Here is a 17,495-nt window from a genome sequence, read left to right as displayed (position 1 = left end):
ATGAATAAAACCTATTTTGAAACACAGAGAAACATATCTGAAGGTGTTAGAAGTGTTTTGCATGATTTTTGAAGTTAGAGCCTGAAATGTCAGAAAACGGCGTTGCAGCACATAACAAACTTGGTTCAGGCAATGCAAGCTGAAACTCGGCCCAAAATTAAAATTGCAATCTGTGCATGAATAAAACCTATTTTGCAACACAGAGAAACATATCTGAAGGTGTTAGAAGTGTTTTGCATGATTTTTGAAGTTAGAGCCTGAAATGTCAGAAAACAGCGTTTCAGCACTTAACAAACTTGGTTCTGGCAATGCAAGCTGAAACTCGGTCCAAAATTAAAATTGCAGTCTGTGCATGAATAAAACCTATTTTGAAACACAGAGAAACATATCTGAAGGTGTTAGAAGTGTTTTGCATGATTTTTGAAGTTAGAGCCTGAAATGTCAGAAAACGGCATTTCAGCACATAACAAACTTGGTTCAGGCAATGCAAGCTGAAACTAGGCCCAAAATTAAAATTGCAAACTGTGCATGAATAAAACCTATTTTGCAACACAGAGAAACATATCTGAAGGTGTTAGAAGTGTTTTGCATGATTTTTGAAGTTAGAGGCTGAAATGTCAGAAAACGGCGTTTCAGCACATAACAAACTTGGTTCAGGCAATGCAAGCTGAAACTCGGCCCAAAATTAAAATTGCAGTCTGTGCATGAATAAAACCTATTTTGCAACACAGAGAAACATATCTGAAGGTGTTAGAAGTGTTTTGCATGATTTTTGAAGTTAGAGCCTGAAATGTCAGAAAACGGCGTTTAAGCACATAACAAACTTGGTTCTGGCAATGCAAGCTGAAACTTGGTCCAAAATTAAAATTGCAGTCTGTGCATGAATGAAACGTATTTTGCAACACACAGAAACATATCTGAAGGTGTTAGAAGTGTTTTGCATGATTTTTGAAGTTAGAGCCTGAAATGTCAGAAAACGGCGTTTCAGCACATAACAAACTTGGTTCAGGCAATGCAAGCTGAAACTAGGCCCAAAATTAAAATTGCAAAATGTGCATGAATAAAACCTATTTTGCAACACAGAGAAACATATCTGAAGGTGTTAGAAGTGTTTTGCATGATTTTTGAAGTTAGAGGCTGAAATGTCAGAAAACGGCGTTTCAGCACATAACAAACTTGGTTCAGGCAATGCAAGCTGAAACTCAGCCCAAAATTAAAATTGCAGTCTGTGCATGAATAAAATCTATTTTGCAACACAGAGAAACATATCTGAAGGTGTTAGAAGTGTTTTGCATGATTTTTGAAGTTGGAGCCTGAAATGTCAGAAAACAGCCTTTCAACGCAGAACAAACTTGGTTCAGGCAATGCAAGCTGAAACTCGGTCTAAAATTAAAATTGCAGTCTGTGCATGAATAAAACCTATTTTGCAATACAGAGAAACATATCTGAAGGTGTTAGAAGTGTTTTGCATGATTTTTGAAGTTAGAGCCTGAAATGTCAGAAAACGGCGTTTCAGCACTTAACAAACTTGGTTCTGGCAATGCAAGCTGAAACTTGGTCCAAAATTAAAATTGCAGTCTGTGCATGAATAAAACCTATTTTGCAACACAGAGAAACATATCTGAAGGTGTTAGAAGTGTTTTGCATGATTTTTGAAGTTAGAGCCTGAAACGTCAGAAAACGGCGTTTCAGCACATAACAAACTTGGTTCAGGCAATGCAAGCTGAAACTCGGTCCAAAATTAAAATTGCAGTCTGTGCATGAATAAAACCTATTTTGAAACACAGAGAAACATATCTGAAGGTGTTAGAAGTGTTTTGCATGATTTTTGAAGTTAAAGCCTGAAATGTCAGAAAACGGCGTTTCAGCACTTAACAAACTTGGTTCTGGCAATGCAAGCTGAAACTTGGTCCAAAATTAAAATTGCAGTCTGTGCATGAATAAAACCTATTTTGCAACACAGAGAAACATATCTGAAGGTGTTAGAAGTGTTTTGCATGATTTTTGAAGTTAGAGCCTGAAATGTCAGAAAACGGCGTTTCAGCACATAACAAACTTGGTTCAGGCAATGCAAGATGAAACTCGGCCCAAAATTAAAATTGTAGTCTGTGCATGAATAAAACCTATTTTGAAACACAGAGAAACATATCTGAAGGTGTTAGAAGTGTTTTGCATGATTTTTGAAGTTAAAGCCTGAAATGTCAGAAAACGGCGTTTCAGCACTTAACAAACTTGGTTCTGGCAATGCAAGCTGAAACTCGGTCCAAAATTAAAATTGCAGTCTGTGCATGAATAAAACCTATTTTGCAACACAGAGAAACATATCTGAAGGTGTTAGAAGTGCTTTGCATGATTTTTGAAGTTAGAGCCTGAAATGTCAGAAAACGGCTTTTCAGCACATAACAAACTTGGTTCAGGCAATGCAAGCTGAAACTCTGTCTAAAATTAAAATTGCAGTCTGTGCATGAAAAAAAACCTATTTTGCAATACAGAGAAACATATCTGAAGGCGTTAGAAGTGTTTTGCATGATTTTTGAAGTTAGAGCCTGAAATGTCAGAAAACAGCGTTTCAGCACTTAACAAACTTGGTTCTGGCAATGCAAGCTGAAACTCGGTCCAAAATTAAAATTGCAGTCTGTGCATGAATAAAACCTATTTTGAAACACAGAGAAACATATCTGAAGGTGTTAGAAGTGTTTTGCATGATTTTTGAAGTTAAAGCCTGAAATGTCAGAAAACGGCGTTTCAGCACTTAACAAACTTGGTTCTGGCAATGCAAGCTGAAACTTGGTCCAAAATTAAAATTGCAGTCTGTGCATGAATAAAACCTATTTTGCAACACAGAGAAACATATCTGAAGGTGATAGAAATGTTTTGCATGATTTTTGAAGTTAGAGCCTGAAATGTCAGAAAACGGCGTTTCAGCACATAACAAACTTGGTTCAGGCAATGCAAGATGAAACTCGGCCCAAAATTAAAATTGCAGTCTGTGCATGAATAAAACCTATTTTGAAACACAGAGAAACATATCTGAAGGTGTTAGAAGTGTTTTGCATGATTTTTGAAGTTAAAGCCTGAAATGTCAGAAAACGGCGTTTCAGCACTTAACAAACTTGGTTCTGGCAATGCAAGCTGAAACTCGGTCCAAAATTAAAATTGCAGTCTGTGCATGAATAAAACCTATTTTGCAACACAGAGAAACATATCTGAAGGTGTTAGAAGTGTTTTGCATGATTTTTGAAGTTAGAGCCTGAAATGTCAGAAAACAGCGTTTCAGCACTTAACAAACTTGGTTCTGGCAATGCAAGCTGAAACTCGGCCCAAAATTAAAATTGCAGTCTGTGCATGAATGAAACGTATTTTGCAACACACAGAAACATATCTGAAGGTGTTAGAAGTGTTTTTCATGATTTTTGAAGTTAGAGCCTGAAATGTCAGAAAACGGCGTTTCAGCACATAACAAACTTGGTTCACGCAATGCAAGCTGAAACTCGGCCCAAAATTAAAATTGCAGTCTGTGCATGAATAAAACCTATTTTGCAACTCAGAGAAACATATCTGAAGGTGTTAGAAGTGTTTTGCATGATTTTTGAAGTTAGAGCCTGAAATGTCAGAAAACGGCGTTTCAGCACATAACAAACTTGGTTCAGGCAATGCAAGCTGAAACTCGGCCCAAAATTAAAATTGCAATCTGTGCATGAATAAAACCTATTTTGCAACACAGAGAAACATATCTGAAGGTGTTAGAAGTGTTTTGCATGATTTTTGAAGTTAGAGCCTGAAATGTCAGAAAACGGCGTTGCAGCACATAACAAACTTGGTTCAGGCAATGCAAGCTGAAACTCGGCCCAAAATTAAAATGGCAATCTGTGCATGAATAAAACCTATTTTGCAACACAGAGAAACATATCTGAAGGTGTTAGAAGTGTTTTGCATGATTTTTGAAGTTAGAGCCTGAAATGTCAGAAAACGGCTTTTCAGCACATAACAAACTTGGTTCAGGCAATGCAAGCTGAAACTCGGTCCAAAATTAAAATTGCAGTCTGTGCATGAATGAAACATATTTTGCAACACACAGAAACATATCTGAAGGTGTTAGAAGTGTTTTGCATGATTTTTGAAGTTAGAGCCTGAAATGTCAGAAAACGGCGTTTCAGCACATAACAAACTTGGTTCAGGCAATGCAAGCTGAAACTCGGCCCCAAATTAAAATTGCAGTCTGTGCATGAATAAAACCTATTGTGCAACACAGAGAAACATATCTGAAGGTGTTAGAAGTGTTTTGCATGATTTTTGAAGTTGCAGCCTGAAATGTCAGAAAACAGCCTTTCAACGCAGAACAAACTTGGTTCAGGCAATGCAAGCTGAAACTCGGTCTAAAATTAAAATTGCAGTCTGTGCATGAATAAAACCTATTTTGCAACACAGAGAAACATATCTGAAGGTGTTAGAAGTGTTTTGCATGATTTTTGAAGTTAGAGCCTGAAATGTCAGAAAACGGCTTTTCAGCACATAACAAACTTGGTTCAGGCAATGCAAGCTGAAACTCTGTCTAAAATTAAAATTGCAGTCTGTGCATGAATAAAACCTATTTTGCAATACAGAGAAACATATCTGAAGGTGTTAGAAGTGTTTTGCATGATTTTTTAAGTTAGAGCATGAAATGTCAGAAAACAGCGTTTCAGCACTTCACAAACTTGGTTCTGGCAATGCAAGCTGAAACTCTGTCTAAAATTAAAATTGCAGTCTGTGCATGAAAAAAAACCTATTTTGCAATACAGAGAAACATATCTGAAGGCGTTAGAAGTGTTTTGCATGATTTTTGAAGTTAGAGCCTGAAATGTCAGAAAACAGCGTTTCAGCACTTAACAAACTTGGTTCTGGCAATGCAAGCTGAAACTCGGTCCAAAATTAAAATTGCAGTCTGTGCATGAATAAAACCTATTTTGAAACACAGAGAAACATATCTGAAGGTGTTAGAAGTGTTTTGCATGATTTTTGAAGTTAGAGCCTGAAATGTCAGAAAACGGCTTTTCAGCACATAACAAACTTGGTTCAGGCAATGCAAGCTGAAACTCGGTCCAAAATTAAAATTGCAGTCTGTGCATGAATAAAACCTATTTTGCAACACAGAGAAACATATCTGAAGGTGTTAGAAGTGTTTTGCATGATTTTTGAAGTTAGAGCCTGAAATGTCAGAAAACGGCGTTGCAGCACATAACAAACTTGGTTCAGGCAATGCAAGCTGAAACTCGGCCCAAAATTAAAATTGCAATCTGTGCATGAATAAAACCTATTTTGCAACACAGAGAAACATATCTGAAGGTGTTAGAAGTGTTTTGCATGATTTTTGAAGTTAGAGCCTGAAATGTCAGAAAACAGCGTTTCAGCACTTAACAAACTTGGTTCTGGCAATGCAAGCTGAAACTCGGTCCAAAATTAAAATTGCAGTCTGTGCATGAATAAAACCTATTTTGAAACACAGAGAAACATATCTGAAGGTGTTAGAAGTGTTTTGCATGATTTTTGAAGTTAAAGCCTGAAATGTCAGAAAACGGCGTTTCAGCACTTAACAAACTTGGTTTTGGCAATGCAAGCTGAAACTTGGTCCAAAATTAAAATTGCAGTCTGTGCATGAATAAAACCTATTTTGCAACACAGAGAAACATATCTGAAGGTGTTAGAAGTGTTTTGCATGATTTTTGAAGTTAGAGCCTGAAATGTCAGAAAACGGCGTTTCAGCACATAACAAACTTGGTTCAGGCAATGCAAGCTGAAACTCGGCCCAAAATTAAAATTGCAGTCTGTGCATGAATAAAACCTATTTTGAAACACAGAGAAACATATCTGAAGGTGTTAGAAGTGTTTTGCATCATTTTTGAAGTTAAAGCCTGAAATGTCAGAAAACGGCGTTTCAGCACTTAACAAACTTGGTTCTGGCAATGCAAGCTGAAACTTGGTCCAAAATTAAAATTGCAGTCTGTGCATGAATAAAACCTATTTTGCAACACAGAGAAACATATCTGAAGGTGTTAGAAGTGTTTTGCATGATTTTTGAAGTTAGAGCCTGAAATGTCAGAAAACAGCGTTTCAGCACTTAACAAACTTGGTTCTGGCAATGCAAGCTGAAACTCGGTCCAAAATTAAAATTGCAGTCTGTGCATGAATAAAACCTATTTTGAAACACAGAGAAACATATCTGAAGGTGTTAGAAGTGTTTTGCATGATTTTTGAAGTTAAAGCCTGAAATGTCAGAAAACGGCGTTTCAGCACTTAACAAACTTGGTTCAGGCAATGCAAGCTGAAACTCGGCCCAAAATTAAAATTGCAGTCTGTGCATGAATAAAACCTATTTTGCAACACAGAGAAACATATCTGAAGGTGTTAGAAGTGTTTTGCATGATTTTTGAAGTTGCAGCCTGAAATGTCAGAAAACAGCCTTTCAACGCAGAACAAACTTGGTTAAGGCAATGCAAGCTGAAACTCGGCCCAAAAGTAAAATTGCAGTCTGTGCATGAATAAAACCTATTTTGCAACACAGAGAAACATATCTGAAGGTGTTAGAAGTGTTTTGCATGATTTTTGAAGTTAGAGCCTGAAATGTCAGAAAACGGCGTTTCAGCACTTAACAAACTTGGTTCTCGCAATGCAAGCTGAAACTTGGTCCAAAATTAAAATTGCAGTCTGTGCATGAATAAAACCTATTTTGCAACACAGAGAAACATATCTGAAGGTGTTAAAAGTGTTTTGCATGATTTTTGAAGTTAGAGCCTGAAATGTCAGAAAACGGCGTTTCAGCACATAACAAACTTGGTTCAGGCAATGCAAGCTGAAACTCGGTCCAAAATTAAAATTGCAGTCTGTGCATGAATGAAACGTATTTTGCAACACACAGAAACATATCTGAAGGTGTTAGAAGTGTTTTGCATGATTTTTGAAGTTAGAGCCTGAAATGTCAGAAAACGGCGTTGCAGCACATAACAAACTTGGTTCAGGCAATGCAAGCTGAAACTCGGTCCAAAATTAAAATTGCAGTCTGTGCATGAATAAAACCTATTTTGAAACACAGAGAAACATATCTGAAGGTGTTAGAAGTGTTTTGCATGATTTTTGAAGTTAAAGCCTGAAATGTCAGAAAACGGCGTTTCAGCACTTAACAAACTTGGTTTTGGCAATGCAAGCTGAAACTTGGTCCAAAATTAAAATTGCAGTCTGTGCATGAATAAAACCTATTTTGCAACACAGAGAAACATATCTGAAGGTGTTAGAAGTGTTTTGCATGATTTTTGAAGTTAGAGCCTGAAATGTCAGAAAACGGCGTTTCAGCACATAACAAACTTGGTTCAGGCAATGCAAGCTGAAACTCGGCCCAAAATTAAAATTGCAGTCTGTGCATGAATAAAACCTATTTTGAAACACAGAGAAACATATCTGAAGGTGTTAGAAGTGTTTTGCATCATTTTTGAAGTTAAAGCCTGAAATGTCAGAAAACGGCGTTTCAGCACTTAACAAACTTGGTTCTGGCAATGCAAGCTGAAACTTGGTCCAAAATTAAAATTGCAGTCTGTGCATGAATAAAACCTATTTTGCAACACAGAGAAACATATCTGAAGGTGTTAGAAGTGTTTTGCATGATTTTTGAAGTTAGAGCCTGAAATGTCAGAAAACAGCGTTTCAGCACTTAACAAACTTGGTTCTGGCAATGCAAGCTGAAACTCGGTCCAAAATTAAAATTGCAGTCTGTGCATGAATAAAACCTATTTTGAAACACAGAGAAACATATCTGAAGGTGTTAGAAGTGTTTTGCATGATTTTTGAAGTTAAAGCCTGAAATGTCAGAAAACGGCGTTTCAGCACTTAACAAACTTGGTTCAGGCAATGCAAGCTGAAACTCGGTCCAAAATTAAAATTGCAGTCTGTGCATGAATAAAACCTATTTTGAAACACAGAGAAACATATCTGAAGGTGTTAGAAGTGTTTTGCATGATTTTTGAAGTTAGAGCCTGAAATGTCAGAAAACGGCTTTTCAGCACATAACAAACTTGGTTCAGGCAATGCAAGCTGAAACTCGGTCCAAAATTAAAATTGCAGTCTGTGCATGAATAAAACCTATTTTGCAACACAGAGAAACATATCTGAAGGTGTTAGAAGTGTTTTGCATGATTTTTGAAGTTAGAGCCTGAAATGTCAGAAAACGGCTTTTCAGCACATAACAAACTTGGTTCAGGCAATGCAAGCTGAAACTCGGTCCAAAATTAAAATTGCAGTCTGTGCATGAATAAAACCTATTTTGCAACACAGAGAAACATATCTGAAGGTGTTAGAAGTGTTTTGCATGATTTTTGAAGTTAGAGCCTGAAATGTCAGAAAACGGCGTTGCAGCACATAACAAACTTGGTTCAGGCAATGCAAGCTGAAACTCGGCCCAAAATTAAAATTGCAATCTGTGCATGAATAAAACCTATTTTGCAACACAGAGAAACATATCTGAAGGTGTTAGAAGTGTTTTGCATGATTTTTGAAGTTAAAGCCTGAAATGTCAGAAAACGGCGTTTTCAGCACTTAACAAACTTGGTTTTGGCAATGCAAGCTGAAACTTGGTCCAAAATTAAAATTGCAGTCTGTGCATGAATAAAACCTATTTTGCAACACAGAGAAACATATCTGAAGGTGTTAGAAGTGTTTTGCATGATTTTTGAAGTTAGAGCCTGAAATGTCAGAAAACGGCGTTTCAGCACATAACAAACTTGGTTCAGGCAATGCAAGCTGAAACTCGGCCCAAAATTAAAATTGCAGTCTGTGCATGAATAAAACCTATTTTGAAACACAGAGAAACATATCTGAAGTTGTTAGAAGTGTTTTGCATCATTTTTGAAGTTAAAGCCTGAAATGTCAGAAAACGGCGTTTCAGCACTTAACAAACTTGGTTCTGGCAATGCAAGCTGAAACTTGGTCCAAAATTAAAATTGCAGTCTGTGCATGAATAAAACCTATTTTGCAACACAGAGAAACATATCTGAAGGTGTTAGAAGTGTTTTGCATGATTTTTGAAGTTAGAGCCTGAAATGTCAGAAAACAGCGTTTCAGCACTTAACAAACTTGGTTCTGGCAATGCAAGCTGAAACTCGGTCCAAAATTAAAATTGCAGTCTGTGCATGAATAAAACCTATTTTGAAACACAGAGAAACATATCTGAAGGTGTTAGAAGTGTTTTGCATGATTTTTGAAGTTAAAGCCTGAAATGTCAGAAAACGGCGTTTCAGCACTTAACAAACTTGGTTCTGGCAATGCAAGCTGAAACTTGGTCCAAAATTAAAATTGCAGTCTGTGCATGAATAAAACCTATTTTGCAACACAGAGAAACATATCTGAAGGTGTTAGAAGTGTTTTGCATGATTTTTGAAGTTAGAGCCTGAAATGTCAGAAAACGACGTTTCAGCACATAACAAACTTGGTTCAGGCAATGCAAGCTGAAACTCGGCCCAAAATTAAAATTGCAGTCTGTGCATGAATAAAACCTATTTTGCAACACAGAGAAACATATCTGAAGGTGTTAGAAGTGTTTTGCATGATTTTTGAAGTTGCAGCCTGAAATGTCAGAAAACAGCCTTTCAACGCAGAACAAACTTGGTTAAGGCAATGCAAGCTGAAACTCGGCCCAAAAGTAAAATTGCAGTCTGTGCATGAATAAAACCTATTTTGCAACACAGAGAAACATATCTGAAGGTGTTAGAAGTGTTTTGCATGATTTTTGAAGTTAGAGCCTGAAATGTCAGAAAACGGCGTTTCAGCACTTAACAAACTTGGTTCTCGCAATGCAAGCTGAAACTTGGTCCAAAATTAAAATTGCAGTCTGTGCATGAATAAAACCTATTTTGCAACACAGAGAAACATATCTGAAGGTGTTAAAAGTGTTTTGCATGATTTTTGAAGTTAGAGCCTGAAATGTCAGAAAACGGCGTTTCAGCACATAACAAACTTGGTTCAGGCAATGCAAGCTGAAACTCGGTCCAAAATTAAAATTGCAGTCTGTGCATGAATGAAACGTATTTTGCAACACACAGAAACATATCTGAAGGTGTTAGAAGTGTTTTGCATGATTTTTGAAGTTAGAGCCTGAAATGTCAGAAAACGGCATTTCAGCACATAACAAACTTGGTTCAGGCAATGCAAGCTGAAACTAGGCCCAAAATTAAAATTGCAAAATGTGCATGAATAAAACCTATTTTGCAACACAGAGAAACATATCTGAAGGTGTTAGAAGTGTTTTGCATGATTTTTGAAGTTAGAGGCTGAAATGTCAGAAAACGGCGTTTCAGCACATAACAAACTTGGTTCAGGCAATGCATGCTGAAACTCAGCCCAAAATTAAAATTGCAGTCTGTGCATGAATAAAACCTATTTTGCAACACAGAGAAACATATCTGAAGGTGTTAGAAGTGTTTTGCATGATTTTTGAAGTTGGAGCCTGAAATGTCAGAAAACAGCCTTTCAACGCAGAACAAACTTGGTTCAGGCAATGCAAGCTGAAACTCGGTCTAAAGTTAAAATTGCAGTCTGTGCATGAATAAAACCTATTTTGCAATACAGAGAAACATATCTGAAGGTGTTAGAAGTGTTTTGCATGATTTTTGAAGTTAGAGCCTGAAATGTCAGAAAACGGCGTTTCAGCACTTAACAAACTTGGTTCAGGCAATGCAAGCTGAAACTCGGTCCAAAATTAAAATTGCAGTCTGTGCATGAATAAAACCTATTTTGCAACACAGAGAAACATATCTGAAGGTGTTAGAAGTGTTTTGCATGATTTTTGAAGTTAGAGCCTGAAATGTCAGAAAACGGCGTTTCAGCACTTAACAAACTTGGTTCTCGCAATGCAAGCTGAAACTTTGTCCAAAATTAAAATTGCAGTCTGTGCATGAATAAAACCTATTTTGCAACACAGAGAAACATATCTGAAGGTGTTAAAAGTGTTTTGCATGATTTTTGAAGTTAGAGCCTGAAATGTCAGAAAACGGCGTTTCAGCACATAACAAACTTGGTTCAGGCAATGCAAGCTGAATCTCGGTCCAAAATTAAAATTGCAGTCTGTGCATGAATGAAACGTATTTTGCAACACACTGAAACATATCTGAAGGTGTTAGAAGTGTTTTGCATGATTTTTGAAGTTAGAGCCTGAAATGTCAGAAAACGGCATTTCAGCACATAACAAACTTGGTTCAGGCAATGCAAGCTGAAACTAGGCCCAAAATTAAAATTGCAAAATGTGCATGAATAAAACCTATTTTGCAACCCAGAGAAACATATCTGAAGGTGTTAGAAGTGTTTTGCATGATTTTTGAAGTTAGAGGCTGAAATGTCAGAAAACGGCGTTTCAGCACATAACAAACTTGGTTCAGGCAATGCAAGCTGAAACTCAGCCCAAAATTAAAATTGCAGTCTGTGCATGAATAAAACCTATTTTGCAACACAGAGAAACATATCTGAAGGTGTTAGAAGTGTTTTGCATGATTTTTGAAGTTGGATCCTGAAATGTCAGAAAACAGCCTTTCAACGCAGAACAAACTTGGTTCAGGCAATGCAAGCTGAAACTCGGTCTAAAATTAAAATTGCAGTCTGTGCATGAATAAAACCTATTTTGCAACACAGAGAAACATATCTGAAGGTGTTAGAAGTGTTTTGCATGATTTTTGAAGTTAGAGCCTGAAATGTCAGAAAACGGCGTTTCAGCACATAACAAACTTGGTTCAGGCAATGCAAGATGAAACTCGGCCCAAAATTAAAATTGTAGTCTGTGCATGAATAAAACCTATTTTGAAACACAGAGAAACATATCTGAAGGTGTTAGAAGTGTTTTGCATGATTTTTGAAGTTAAAGCCTGAAATGTCAGAAAACGGCGTTTCAGCACTTAACAAACTTGGTTCTGGCAATGCAAGCTGAAACTCGGTCCAAAATTAAAATTGCAGTCTGTGCATGAATAAAACCTATTTTGCAACACAGAGAAACATATCTGAAGGTGTTAGAAGTGCTTTGCATGATTTTTGAAGTTAGAGCCTGAAATGTCAGAAAACGGCTTTTCAGCACATAACAAACTTGGTTCAGGCAATGCAAGCTGAAACTCTGTCTAAAATTAAAATTGCAGTCTGTGCATGAAAAAAAACCTATTTTGCAATACAGAGAAACATATCTGAAGGCGTTAGAAGTGTTTTGCATGATTTTTGAAGTTAGAGCCTGAAATGTCAGAAAACAGCGTTTCAGCACTTAACAAACTTGGTTCTGGCAATGCAAGCTGAAACTCGGTCCAAAATTAAAATTGCAGTCTGTGCATGAATAAAACCTATTTTGAAACACAGAGAAACATATCTGAAGGTGTTAGAAGTGTTTTGCATGATTTTTGAAGTTAAAGCCTGAAATGTCAGAAAACGGCGTTTCAGCACTTAACAAACTTGGTTCTGGCAATGCAAGCTGAAACTTGGTCCAAAATTAAAATTGCAGTCTGTGCATGAATAAAACCTATTTTGCAACACAGAGAAACATATCTGAAGGTGATAGAAATGTTTTGCATGATTTTTGAAGTTAGAGCCTGAAATGTCAGAAAACGGCGTTTCAGCACATAACAAACTTGGTTCAGGCAATGCAAGCTGAAACTCGGCCCAAAATTAAAATTGCAGTCTGTGCATGAATAAAACCTATTTTGAAACACAGAGAAACATATCTGAAGGTGTTAGAAGTGTTTTGCATGATTTTTGAAGTTAAAGCCTGAAATGTCAGAAAACGGCGTTTCAGCACTTAACAAACTTGGTTCTGGCAATGCAAGCTGAAACTTGGTCCAAAATTAAAATTGCAGTCTGTGCATGAATAAAACCTATTTTGCAACACAGAGAAACATATCTGAAGGTGTTAGAAGTGTTTTGCATGATTTTTGAAGTTAGAGCCTGAAATGTCAGAAAACAGCGTTTCAGCACTTAACAAACTTGGTTCTGGCAATGCAAGCTGAAACTCGGTCCAAAATTAAAATTGCAGTCTGTGCATGAATAAAACCTATTTTGAAACACAGAGAAACATATCTGAAGGTGTTAGAAGTGTTTTGCATGATTTTTGAAGTTAAAGCCTGAAATGTCAGAAAACGGCGTTTCAGCACTTAACAAACTTGGTTCAGGCAATGCAAGCTGAAACTCGGCCCAAAATTAAAATTGCAGTCTGTGCATGAATAAAACCTATTTTGCAACACAGAGAAACATATCTGAAGGTGTTAGAAGTGTTTTGCATGATTTTTGAAGTTGCAGCCTGAAATGTCAGAAAACAGCCTTTCAACGCAGAACAAACTTGGTTAAGGCAATGCAAGCTGAAACTCGGCCCAAAAGTAAAATTGCAGTCTGTGCATGAATAAAACCTATTTTGCAACACAGAGAAACATATCTGAAGGTGTTAGAAGTGTTTTGCATGATTTTTGAAGTTAGAGCCTGAAATGTCAGAAAACGGCGTTTCAGCACTTAACAAACTTGGTTCTCGCAATGCAAGCTGAAACTTGGTCCAAAATTAAAATTGCAGTCTGTGCATGAATAAAACCTATTTTGCAACACAGAGAAACATATCTGAAGGTGTTAAAAGTGTTTTGCATGATTTTTGAAGTTAGAGCCTGAAATGTCAGAAAACGGCGTTTCAGCACATAACAAACTTGGTTCAGGCAATGCAAGCTGAAACTCGGTCCAAAATTAAAATTGCAGTCTGTGCATGAATGAAACGTATTTTGCAACACACAGAAACATATCTGAAGGTGTTAGAAGTGTTTTGCATGATTTTTGAAGTTAGAGCCTGAAATGTCAGAAAACGGCGTTGCAGCACATAACAAACTTGGTTCAGGCAATGCAAGCTGAAACTCGGTCCAAAATTAAAATTGCAGTCTGTGCATGAATAAAACCTATTTTGAAACACAGAGAAACATATCTGAAGGTGTTAGAAGTGTTTTGCATGATTTTTGAAGTTAAAGCCTGAAATGTCAGAAAACGGCGTTTCAGCACTTAACAAACTTGGTTTTGGCAATGCAAGCTGAAACTTGGTCCAAAATTAAAATTGCAGTCTGTGCATGAATAAAACCTATTTTGCAACACAGAGAAACATATCTGAAGGTGTTAGAAGTGTTTTGCATGATTTTTGAAGTTAGAGCCTGAAATGTCAGAAAACGGCGTTTCAGCACATAACAAACTTGGTTCAGGCAATGCAAGCTGAAACTCGGCCCAAAATTAAAATTGCAGTCTGTGCATGAATAAAACCTATTTTGAAACACAGAGAAACATATCTGAAGGTGTTAGAAGTGTTTTGCATCATTTTTGAAGTTAAAGCCTGAAATGTCAGAAAACGGCGTTTCAGCACTTAACAAACTTGGTTCTGGCAATGCAAGCTGAAACTTGGTCCAAAATTAAAATTGCAGTCTGTGCATGAATAAAACCTATTTTGCAACACAGAGAAACATATCTGAAGGTGTTAGAAGTGTTTTGCATGATTTTTGAAGTTAGAGCCTGAAATGTCAGAAAACAGCGTTTCAGCACTTAACAAACTTGGTTCTGGCAATGCAAGCTGAAACTCGGTCCAAAATTAAAATTGCAGTCTGTGCATGAATAAAACCTATTTTGAAACACAGAGAAACATATCTGAAGGTGTTAGAAGTGTTTTGCATGATTTTTGAAGTTAAAGCCTGAAATGTCAGAAAACGGCGTTTCAGCACTTAACAAACTTGGTTCAGGCAATGCAAGCTGAAACTCGGTCCAAAATTAAAATTGCAGTCTGTGCATGAATAAAACCTATTTTGAAACACAGAGAAACATATCTGAAGGTGTTAGAAGTGTTTTGCATGATTTTTGAAGTTAGAGCCTGAAATGTCAGAAAACGGCTTTTCAGCACATAACAAACTTGGTTCAGGCAATGCAAGCTGAAACTCGGTCCAAAATTAAAATTGCAGTCTGTGCATGAATAAAACCTATTTTGCAACACAGAGAAACATATCTGAAGGTGTTAGAAGTGTTTTGCATGATTTTTGAAGTTAGAGCCTGAAATGTCAGAAAACGGCTTTTCAGCACATAACAAACTTGGTTCAGGCAATGCAAGCTGAAACTCGGTCCAAAATTAAAATTGCAGTCTGTGCATGAATAAAACCTATTTTGCAACACAGAGAAACATATCTGAAGGTGTTAGAAGTGTTTTGCATGATTTTTGAAGTTAGAGCCTGAAATGTCAGAAAACGGCGTTGCAGCACATAACAAACTTGGTTCAGGCAATGCAAGCTGAAACTCGGCCCAAAATTAAAATTGCAATCTGTGCATGAATAAAACCTATTTTGCAACACAGAGAAACATATCTGAAGGTGTTAGAAGTGTTTTGCATGATTTTTGAAGTTAAAGCCTGAAATGTCAGAAAACGGCGTTTTCAGCACTTAACAAACTTGGTTTTGGCAATGCAAGCTGAAACTTGGTCCAAAATTAAAATTGCAGTCTGTGCATGAATAAAACCTATTTTGCAACACAGAGAAACATATCTGAAGGTGTTAGAAGTGTTTTGCATGATTTTTGAAGTTAGAGCCTGAAATGTCAGAAAACGGCGTTTCAGCACATAACAAACTTGGTTCAGGCAATGCAAGCTGAAACTCGGCCCAAAATTAAAATTGCAGTCTGTGCATGAATAAAACCTATTTTGAAACACAGAGAAACATATCTGAAGTTGTTAGAAGTGTTTTGCATCATTTTTGAAGTTAAAGCCTGAAATGTCAGAAAACGGCGTTTCAGCACTTAACAAACTTGGTTCTGGCAATGCAAGCTGAAACTTGGTCCAAAATTAAAATTGCAGTCTGTGCATGAATAAAACCTATTTTGCAACACAGAGAAACATATCTGAAGGTGTTAGAAGTGTTTTGCATGATTTTTGAAGTTAGAGCCTGAAATGTCAGAAAACAGCGTTTCAGCACTTAACAAACTTGGTTCTGGCAATGCAAGCTGAAACTCGGTCCAAAATTAAAATTGCAGTCTGTGCATGAATAAAACCTATTTTGAAACACAGAGAAACATATCTGAAGGTGTTAGAAGTGTTTTGCATGATTTTTGAAGTTAAAGCCTGAAATGTCAGAAAACGGCGTTTCAGCACTTAACAAACTTGGTTCTGGCAATGCAAGCTGAAACTTGGTCCAAAATTAAAATTGCAGTCTGTGCATGAATAAAACCTATTTTGCAACACAGAGAAACATATCTGAAGGTGTTAGAAGTGTTTTGCATGATTTTTGAAGTTAGAGCCTGAAATGTCAGAAAACGACGTTTCAGCACATAACAAACTTGGTTCAGGCAATGCAAGCTGAAACTCGGCCCAAAATTAAAATTGCAGTCTGTGCATGAATAAAACCTATTTTGCAACACAGAGAAACATATCTGAAGGTGTTAGAAGTGTTTTGCATGATTTTTGAAGTTGCAGCCTGAAATGTCAGAAAACAGCCTTTCAACGCAGAACAAACTTGGTTAAGGCAATGCAAGCTGAAACTCGGCCCAAAAGTAAAATTGCAGTCTGTGCATGAATAAAACCTATTTTGCAACACAGAGAAACATATCTGAAGGTGTTAGAAGTGTTTTGCATGATTTTTGAAGTTAGAGCCTGAAATGTCAGAAAACGGCGTTTCAGCACTTAACAAACTTGGTTCTCGCAATGCAAGCTGAAACTTGGTCCAAAATTAAAATTGCAGTCTGTGCATGAATAAAACCTATTTTGCAACACAGAGAAACATATCTGAAGGTGTTAAAAGTGTTTTGCATGATTTTTGAAGTTAGAGCCTGAAATGTCAGAAAACGGCGTTTCAGCACATAACAAACTTGGTTCAGGCAATGCAAGCTGAAACTCGGTCCAAAATTAAAATTGCAGTCTGTGCATGAATGAAACGTATTTTGCAACACACAGAAACATATCTGAAGGTGTTAGAAGTGTTTTGCATGATTTTTGAAGTTAGAGCCTGAAATGTCAGAAAACGGCATTTCAGCACATAACAAACTTGGTTCAGGCAATGCAAGCTGAAACTAGGCCCAAAATTAAAATTGCAAAATGTGCATGAATAAAACCTATTTTGCAACACAGAGAAACATATCTGAAGGTGTTAGAAGTGTTTTGCATGATTTTTGAAGTTAGAGGCTGAAATGTCAGAAAACGGCGTTTCAGCACATAACAAACTTGGTTCAGGCAATGCATGCTGAAACTCAGCCCAAAATTAAAATTGCAGTCTGTGCATGAATAAAACCTATTTTGCAACACAGAGAAACATATCTGAAGGTGTTAGAAGTGTTTTGCATGATTTTTGAAGTTGGAGCCTGAAATGTCAGAAAACAGCCTTTCAACGCAGAACAAACTTGGTTCAGGCAATGCAAGCTGAAACTCGGTCTAAAGTTAAAATTGCAGTCTGTGCATGAATAAAACCTATTTTGCAATACAGAGAAACATATCTGAAGGTGTTAGAAGTGTTTTGCATGAT

This window comes from Garra rufa, chromosome 9 (genome assembly GCF_049309525.1).
Source record: "Garra rufa chromosome 9, GarRuf1.0, whole genome shotgun sequence".
NCBI lineage: Eukaryota > Metazoa > Chordata > Actinopteri > Cypriniformes > Cyprinidae > Garra > Garra rufa.
The sequence above is the reverse complement of the archived record's forward strand: the minus strand, read 5'-3'. Positions refer to the sequence as shown.